General features: G+C 39.2%; 1 non-coding gene across 1 annotated transcript; it reads right to left on the bottom strand.

The window, feature by feature from the left end:
• Window positions 1-863: 863 nt before the first annotated feature.
• On the bottom strand, window positions 864-970 carry LOC117276721 (small nucleolar RNA R71). Its single transcript, XR_004506991.1, has one exon. It is a non-coding gene; the product is annotated as a small nucleolar RNA R71 (small nucleolar RNA).
• Between the last annotated feature and the right edge of the window lie 9,708 nt (window positions 971-10,678).

Below are 10,678 nucleotides of genomic sequence, written 5' to 3'. Positions count from 1 at the left end.
ATCTACTAATAAGTATTTCTTCCAATTACTTCTATCATTACCTTTACTGTAGTATATTTAATATAATATTACTAGTACTTTTACATACAATACTATTCTAACTTTCTTTCTAATTACTATTATTTACTAGTACTACTTTTACTTATACTTAATATATTATCGTACCTTTTTTTCTTTTCACTAACTATTTTTGTTATTTTTGAAAATTTCTTTAGTTATTTTATTTACTACTAGTACTGCTTTAGATACTAGTGTTAATTTATTATTATTTTTCTTCTCTTTAAAATTTTGGGTAGTTTATGACCCGCTCTTTTACAAAAAAGTTGGCTAGTTACGATCCAGAAATTGAAAAATCTCTTCGATTGTGCAGGAAAGGACAATCATCATCTTCTCAATGCATAGCTCGTGAAGGAATGGAGAATCAGGGAGTAGAAGCCATTCAACTACCAGTCCATATGGAGGATCAGTTTGATGAAGTAGCACCAAGACCAGCAAACAGAATCCTAAGGGATTATGCTAGACCTGACCGCTTCAACTATGAATTTTGACTCAGAAAAACTCCAGTGGCAGCCAACAACTTTGAAATCAGGACTGGCCTGATTCAAACAATTCAACAGTCTTGCATCTTCACTAGAGACTCAAGTGAAGGTCCACACAGTCATTTAATTGACTTTTTGAAACTTATTGAAATAGCTAAGTATAATGGAGTACTTACTGAAGCTATCAAGTTAAGGTTATTTCATTTTTCTTTAAAAGGAGATGCCAAGACTTGGTTGCGAAGTTTGCCATAAGGTTCCATTACCACATGGGACCAAATGACTCAGAAAATTTTAAACAGATATTTTTCCCCTGCTAAAACCATAAAGTTAAGACAAGACATCTCTAATTTCTTGCAGACTGACACTGAGTTAGTTTATCAAGCTTGGGAAAGACTAAAAGCAATGTTAAGAAAATGCCCACACCATGACATTCTTGAACATATGCAATTATATATTTTTTATCGCAGGTTAAAACCCTCTTCTAGAAATGTGATTGATGCAGCTACATCAGGTTCTGTAATGGGAAAAACCATGGAGGAAGCATTGCAATTGTTGAATGAGATTTCTGAGAATGTCATCCAATGTCCATCTGAGCGTGTAATCATCAAGAAGGCTTCTACGATAAATCAGGTTGATGCTTTAAGTACACTAACACAATAAATTATTTCTTTGGCACAGAAGTTTGAATCTTTTCAGGTGAATACACAACAACCAAGACAGTCTGAAGCTTGTGACATGTATGGAGGAAACCATCAGAACCATGAATGTCAAGCAACTAATCATAGTGATGAAAAAGTCTATTTTGTCGGTTATAATCCGTACTCCTTTGGGAGTCCAATGGCATGAAAGCATCCAGGATTTCAATGGAGCAATCCAAATGGTGCTTAGAACTCTCAAAGCTTCCAGAAGCAACAAGTACAAGGTCCGTCGGGATACCAAAATCACAATCATGGGCAACCAAAATACATACCTTATCAACAAGCAGGGTCATATCAGCAAAGACCTCATCAAGCTCATTTAAGTCTTGATGATCTTTTGTATAAGTACATTAAGGTCACTGATGAAAAGATGGAAAGTCAGGGCTCAACCCTCAAATTCTAGAAATTCAATTAAGCCAACTGGCAACTCTTGTGTCAGAAAATATTCAAGGTCCCTTGCCAAGCAATACAGAGAAAAATTCAAAGGAGCACCTTAAGGCCATCACCTTATGGTCAGGTAAGGAGCTTGATGAACCCTATGCAGACCAGTCAGAACAACAGGTAAACAACGGTAAGAATGTTGAAATACCCTCTGAACTATTTGAAGAGAAAGAAGTCAAGAAAAAAGAATAAAATAATATTGAAAAATTGACTCATTTCTATGTGACAATTCTTTTTCCACAAAAACTGAAAAGAGAAAAGCTTGATAATTAATTTTTAAAGTTTTTGGAGATTTTAAAACAGATTCACATCAATATTCCTTTCACTGGTGCTTTGTTACAAATGCTTTCTTATGCCAAATTTTGCCAAGTAAAAGAAAATTAGAAGAAGTTTATGTGGTAATGCTTACTGAAAAATGCAGCGCTATACTTCAAAATAATCTACCACAAAAAATTGGCGATCCAGGTAGTTTTACAATTCCATACACTTTGGGAGGGGCATATTTTAAAAAAGCACTTTGTGATTTTGAAGCTTCAATTAACTTGATGCCATTATCTATCTTTAGAAAATTAAATCTTGGTGAAATGAAAGACATAGGTGTTTCTCTTCAGTTTGCAGACCAAAGTACTAAGAAACCTAAGGTAATAATTGAAAATGTGCTCGTAAGAATTGATAAAATTTTTTTCCCTGTAGATTTTATAGTACTTGAAATGAAGGAATGTTCCAATGAACCAATTATTTTGGGTAGTCCATTTCTTGCCACATGTATAGCAATCATATGTGTTCATCAAGGACAACTAATTTTGAGAGTTGATGAAGAAAGAGTCATTTTTATATGCAAAAGATATTAAGATTTTTAGGAGATGAGACATCATCTTCGTGTTTTTCGATTGACATGCTTAATTGCTTATAGATGAATTCAAGATGATCAATTAATTCCAGAATCAATGGAAAGATGTTTGGTCAAATCCGGCACCATACAAGACGATGATCCTATCATCAGAAGAGAAGCCAAAATAATAGAAAAAGATTCTAAAGATGTGGAGATGCAACCAGAACAAGTTCAACAAAAAATTTAACTCAAAGTTCTCCCATCTCATTTAAAATATATTTATCTTGAGGAAGAATTATTTCCAGTAATTATTTCATCTTCTCTTAATGCAGGACAAGAAGATAAACTGATTGAAGTGTTGAAAGCACATAAAGGAGCCTTGGGGTGGACTATAGAAGATATCAAAGGGATTAATCCAGTTGTTTATACGCACAAAATTCTCATGGAGGATAGCTACAAACCAATAGTCCAACCCCAAAGGAGATTGATCTAGCAATGCAGGAAGTAGTAAAAAAGGAGATCGTAAAGCTTTTGGCGGCAGATATTATTTATCCCATTTCAGGCAGCCCTTGGGTAAGACCTGTTCAGGTAGTACCAAAGAAAGAAGGTATGACGGTTATAAAAAATGAAAGTAATGAACTCATACCTACCAGGACTGTCATAAGGTGGAGAGTCTGTATTGATTACTGGCGTCTCAATGATGCCACTAGAAAAGATCATTTTTCTTTACCATTTATTGATCAAATGTTAGAAAGAATTGCAGGATATTGGCTTTACTGTTTTCTTGATGGCTATTCAAGGTATAACCAATTACAAATTGCACCTGAAGATCAGGACAAGACAACTTTCACATGTCCTCATGGAACATATGCCTATAGGATAATACCATTTGGTCTATGTAATACCCTGCTACATTTCAACGTTGCATGTCAGCAATATTTTCTTCACCACTTGACCTTAGTCCTTAAGAGATGTGAAGAGACAAACATAACTCTTAATTGAGAAAAATGTCATTTTATAGTTACTGAGGGAATTATTTTAGGACATAAAATCACTGGTAAAGGGATAGAAGTTGATAAGGCTAAAATTGATCATATAGAAGGATTACCCCCTCCCACAACTGTTAAAGGCATTAGAAGTTTTCTAGGCCGTGCAGGTTTTTACAGACGATTCATAAAAGACTTTTCAAAGATTTCAAAACCGTTGACTAACCTCTTGATGAAAGATATTAAGTTTGATTTTTCAGGTGATTGTTTGAAAGCATTTGAGACCCTTAAGGAAAAGTTATCAACCGCCCCTGTAGTTGTGTCCCCAGACTGGAATCAACCTTTTGAGGTCATGTGTGATGCTAGTGATACAACAATTAGAGTTATTTTAGGCCAGAGAAAGGATGAGATCTTTCGTTCCATTTACTATGCTAGTAGAACTATGATCAACTAAATTATGCCACAACAGAAAAAGAGTTACTAGCAGTAGTATTTGCTTTGATAAGTTTCGATCTTATTTGATAGGAACCAAGGTCACTGTTTTTACTGATCATGCAGCTTTAAAATATCTCTTAGCAAAGAAAGATGCTCGACATAGATTGTTAAGATGGATTTTACTTCTACAAGAATTTGACCTTGAGATAAAAGATAAAAAAGGAACATAGAATTAAGTAGCTGACCATTTGTCTAGATTAGAAAATTTCCCCCTTGAGTTTAGCGAAATAATGGAAGAATTTCCTGATGAACACATTTTCTCAGTTAACTCAATTATGACTCAACCACCTTGGTTTGCAGATATTTCAAACTACTTGGTTGGAAAGTGGACACCCCAAGATCTCTCTTACCAACAAATAAAAAAGCTTATATCTGCTGCAAAGTATTATTTGTGGAATGAATCTTACTTGTTTAAAAATTGTACAGATAATATCATTAGAAGATGTGTGCCAGAAGAAGAGATGAACAAAATTTTATATCACTATCATGATGGAGCAGTTGGAGGTCATTATGCAACAAATCAAACAGCCTTTGAAGTTTTGGAAGCTGGATTTTTCTGGTCGACTCTCTTTAAAGATGCCCGAGCATATGTTGCACAATGTGACAGGTGTCAGAGAACAAGTAACATCACTAAGAAAGATGAGATTCCATTGCAATCAATACAGGTATGTGAAATATTTGATGTTCGGGGAATAGATTTCATGGGTCCTTTTCCTTCTTCTCATTCTTTTAAATATATCATTGTGGCTGTGGATTATGTGTCAAGATGCGTTAAAGTTGTCACGACCCAAAATCTATTAAAGGTCATGATGGCGCCTAACACCACTGTCAGACAAGCCAATAATAAAAGTTTAACTTAATTACTCATTTTAGTATTTTTGAAATCGTAAATTTCCTTCAATTAAATGGTAAGAGATAAAATTTACAAAGTAAATGGCAATATTGTTTTTACAACCTTGATACAGAACAACAAAAAGCATTCCCAAAACCCGGTGTCACGAATACATGAGCATCTACTAGGAAGTAACTAAAATACAACATCTGTCCGGAATGCAAATTAGATAGGAAAAATACAAATAACTCTAGAGGAGACTCTGCTGGCTGCAAATCGTAACCTGAAATGCAGCTCGCAGCAACTCCCCGCATCATTCGTGCCTCCGTGCCCAAAGGACCACTGGACATAAAAGTACCTGCACAAAAATGTACAGCAAGTGTAGTATGAGTACGTAAATCCACGTATACCCAGTAAGTATCTAGCCTAACCCCGGAGGAGTTGAGATGATAGGTCGACATCGACACTCACTAGTGGTCCAATGCCGCTCTAAAACCTCAAACCGGTACCCGTCGCTCCAAAACTAGTCAAACAATGTGCAAACCCATGAAAATACACTCTAATACTCATAACAAATCAATTTAAACAAGTTCCCAACTCCGCTCGAAAAGTCGATAAAGCAACCCTCGGGTCCACGTGCCTGAATTTTGAAAATATTCGAAGATAACAATTATCCATAACATTACGAACTCAAATATATTATTTATTCTCAATTCCAAGTCCAATTTTGTGGTCAAAATCCAAAAATACCAATTTCTAGGTTTTTCTTCTAAATCCCAATTTTTTTTTACAAATTTTCATGCTTGAATCCATATAAAAATCATGTATTTAACTCACAATGTGAGAAATCACTTACCCCATAATAGCTGATGAAGATGGCACTCCAAAATTGCTCCAAAATCGGCTCCCATGGACGAAATGAAGTGGAATTGATCCAACCCCTTTGTTTAAAAAGAACATTGCCCAGCCCGATTACCGCACCCGCGGCTGCTTCACCGTATTTGCGGTCTTGCAGGTGCGACCAAAACCTCGCACCTGCGCATACCCTCTGCCCAGCACAGCTTCGCACCTCCGATGCCAAACACGCCCCTGCGGTCTCGCACATGCGGAGACTTCCGCTTCTGCGACTCCAGCTGCCCAGTTCGCCTTTCGCTTCTGCGGAGCTTTCCTTGCATCTGCTGGCTCGAGGATGCGGAAACATCCTCGCATCTGCGGCCATCCCAGCTCCGTCCAAATGTCGCTTCTGCGACCACATCGCCGCACCTACGGGCTCGCACATGCGTCCCTTTTCACGCAGGTGCGATTGCATCAGATATCATCTGTCTCAGCACTTCTTCCAAGTCCAAACTCAATCCGTTAACCATCCGGAATCCACCCGAGGCCCTCGGGACCTCAACCAAATATACCAACATGTCCCAAAACACATTACGAATTTAGTCGATGCCTCAAATCATGCCAAACAACATCAAAACTATGAATCACCCTCTAATTCAAACCTAATGAACTTTGAAGCTTCGAACTTCTACAATCGATGCCGAAACCTATCAAACCACGTCCAATTGACCTTAGATTTTGCACATAAGTCATAATTGACATTACGGACTTACTCCAACTTCCGGAATCGGAATCCGACCCCGATATCAAAAAGTCCACTCCCAGTCAAACTTCTCAAAAACCCTTCAAATTTCTAACTTTCGCCAAAGAACCCTGAAATGACCTACGGACCTCCAAATCCACATCCGAACGCGCTCCCACTACCGGAATCACTATACAGAGCTATTACTAGACTCGGAATCCCAAAGGGACATCAATAACATTGAAATGCACTTCAACCCAAATTTATGAAATTCTTCCAAAATGCCAACTTTCCACAATAGGCACCGAAATGCTCCCGGGTCATCCAAAACCCGATCCGGGCATACACCTAAGTCCAAAATATCATACCAACCTGTTGGAACCTTCCAATCCCGATTCCGAGGTTGTTTACTCAAAAATCAAATCTTAGTCAATTCTTCCAACTTAAAGCTTCCAAAATGAGAGTTTTCTTTCTAAATCAACTTCGAACTTCCCGAAATTCAATTCCGACAACGCGCGCAAGTCATAATACCTGAAGTGAAACTACTCAAGGCCTCAAACCACCGAACGACGCGCTAAAGCTCAAAATGACCGGTCGGGTCATTACATTATCTCCCACTTAAACATACGTTCGTCCTCGAACGTGCTAATAACTGCTCTAGATTGTCCGAAATCACCGGTCAATACCTCGTGCACTTACCCGTGCTACCGCAACCCAGTTAAGCATATTAGCTCGAGCAATCTGAAGATTCTCCCTTTTATTCAGTCAAGTTACCCTTAGCGCCAAATTCGAACATCTGAAATTCTTTACTTGGCTTGTTTCCAGCATACGAACACCGTATCAATCATTACAAACTGTACCAAACATGATTGTATACCCTTACTGAATCCACACCATGCACCGCATAATTCACATGACCATAATAACGTCCTCTGATAATAATAGGCAAAATCCCACGAATCTGATGCCCACAACGCACCTCATAACATATATAAGTCATGTTCCAACTCTTGCGATGCCGCCACGACGGAAGAGATGTGTAGAAATTCATAACTAACTGCCAAGTCAATAAATCATCGAGTCCCTCCTCTTGACAAGAACCATCATCTCATTATGAACCAAATAATGATATTTGCTCTTTAATGTGCCTCATATAAATTGGATCGCACTGATCCCAGGTCCAATGATCTCGTCTCACCCAGTATAAGTTGTTCAGGCAATAAGCCATCTCAGACACTACCAAAAGTCTCATATGATGCCACAAGGTGCCAACAAACTACAAACTCAAAGGTGATACATAAGAAAACGAACTCTAGAAAGAGCTACTCTACCCACTTAACTAGTTAAACAACCGAAAGGATGTTATGAACCTTCCTCAGAAAGTGAGAAATAGAGAACACATGAATTGATATGGGGAACTGTACTCAACATAATGCTGTTGCGGCGTGCAACCCGATCCACACATGATACCATTGCGGCGTGCAACCCGATCCAACCATAATACTCATGGCGGCGTGCCACCCGATCCAAACAATATCTCTGTGGCGGCGTGCCGCCATATCCACACATAATAATAAATAGGGAAATACCAATCAAGCCAGAAATGTTTATACCTACGAAATACCCGAATATCAACCACAAGCACGCGAAGTGCATAATACAAATCCTGGGGAGAAAGATAGCACCATACGCTACAAAACTCAAGCACGACTAAGGTGCGATAAATGACCTGCATGTCCAGATCCATCATGCTCATATAACACCTCAAGCTACACAGGATCACAACACATGTGCAAATAATCAAACCGTCTCACAACCCACATAACATAATAGAGTATTACATGAAATAGCTGACGACGAAAATAACATCTAACGCCCGAATGCTCCTCCATAAGGAATGCTATGCTGAATAAACACACCCAGGCTGGTGTAGAGCACACATTCATATTTAGATCCATCCACGGACCTCAAGCCGATTCTGATCGTACCGAACTGGGCTAATAACCTCCCAAGGATCCACAACAACCCTATTCGTGACATATAAGAGCAGTCGTCCAATCCAGAACAAACTTCCACAATTCACAACCAAATGAATAGAGCGCCTTCCAGTCCTAAACTCTCACATTAGCGATAGTACCATAATCTCCATACTCGGTTTCAATCTTTAATCAATCAAGTGACTACATGTCATACTTACACAATCTTCCCGTGTGATTCGCCCCCAAGACCTTCCGCATCAGTTAGCAAAGTCGGCATATCCATACCACCGACCATACTAGTGTTGTAAAGCAAATTGAGAACCCGTAAATCAGTACATAAATCCTCCTACACAGGACACCGTTCTCAGGTGACGCTAAAGAAAATACCAGCTTACACTAATCATCTGAATTCTTTCCTGCTAATCCGAGCTCGTGACATTCTTGTCAACACCGAACCGCAACTTCTAATTCCCATTCCGCTCACTGCACCTAACCTGCCATTATGCGAGAGCACAAGAATTTCACCATAACTCCTGAACCACTAATAGAATAAACACTTTATCATATAGAAACTTTTCACCTAACTTATTTCAGGAGAACCATTGCAACACGCGACTGAATTCCTATAACTGCAGAAAATACAAACTCCAAGTTGTGGTCTAAACCACCATAATTTTTCCAGGATCCATCTACACATAACATGCTATAATAATCGAATGCCTCCAATTAACTCAAATTACGGCGGTCGTCAAGACTCGCCCGTACACCACAAATCACATGTATAACTTAACACGCTGAAGGAACTGATCATTGCCACCACCATGTAGATTCAACCATTACTAACCGAACCAACTTCTTCCAATTTACTCTGGTATTGCCCTAGAAATAATAATAGCTCCGTTCAAAACATAACGAACTCAATCCGCACTCATCCTGAGTGACCCCATTTCACGAGACCACATTGTCTCAAAATCCACGAACTATCTCATACCCTCCTTGTGCGCACATTCGCATCTTCAATTGGTATACCCATTCTGATAATTCCTCTACGAATCCGAAGTTATTTTCTCCCATATCTCTAATGTTGCACCGCATACCGATGATAACATAGAACACTCCAAGTCCCTTTCATAATCTACTACAAAAGCTCGATACTTAACCATACCACATACTCAAAACCCTTGGGCACCGCACTTTAAATTTTTTTGAACCCACCAGGACCGTTGTTGAGAGTCACCCACTCTAACTTGGTCACAGATATAATCAACTCTAGGGCGCTGCTAGCACGTGAACACCCTATCAGGGAAGAATAAACTCTAAGTCTTCCCAAAACCTAAACATGAATTGATAAGACCAAATGTAGCACATATTCCTCAAATCCTTCGCTCGAATTACCACTGATGTTTTTCTTTCCTTAGTCATAATAACCCACCAACACACCGTTGATCAGAATCCACACTGTATGCGATCATACCAGCACTAATGCACCGGATCCCATCAGAACTCCGCACAAGCAGACAACCACGCGATCCAATCGCAGACGGTGGGCTCTCCCACTTAGCTTTAAGCTACCATCACAAAATGTAGAGCCCACAACGATTCTTCCTTCTCAAATACCACGATCTTACACCATCAACCCATGAAATTCTCGCCATCCCATATTAAAATTTGCATAAACATTCTGAACCATCAGCCACAACCGCACATTCGACCTCCTGTTGGGTATTAAGTAGAACTCTTTGTAGAAACTTCATCGAAATCATGCAACTGCTGACCTGTTCATAAGAGGTAACCCACCTGTGGGAATTTCCATGCCGACATCTTCCAACGATGCTGCTCTGGGTGCAATTACTATGAAATCAATAAATCATTCTGAGCCCGTTCTCCTCCACCAGCTGTGTAAGTCCATTCACTCCCCATTGACATCAACTACAGGTGCGACAATACATTCTAATCCGAAGTCATGTTACATCCCTCTCCATATCAAGTAACTCCTTCTTGTCGTATCCAATCTTTCTCAGTATTGTAGCCAATATTCCAAATTAGTCCGCAGACCTAGTCACTATCCACCATAAATCCCAAATCACTCTAAACTTTCCCCAAGGCGTGCAACTATCCTACCACAAAACCTATATGCTACCCTTCCACTCTCCCACTTTGGTCAAACCCTCTCCAAAGATCATCTTTCTCGAGCCATCAACACTAGGAACACTGATTCGATTTTGAACCACTACACACCGCGATTTCTGACACCCGCTTCTCCAGCACCATTTCACAATACCCCACCCCAAAGGCAAATT

This window comes from Nicotiana tomentosiformis, chromosome 2 (genome assembly GCF_000390325.3).
Source record: "Nicotiana tomentosiformis chromosome 2, ASM39032v3, whole genome shotgun sequence".
NCBI classification, from domain to species: domain Eukaryota; kingdom Viridiplantae; phylum Streptophyta; class Magnoliopsida; order Solanales; family Solanaceae; genus Nicotiana; species Nicotiana tomentosiformis.
This window is presented reverse-complemented; position numbering and strand designations above follow the sequence as displayed.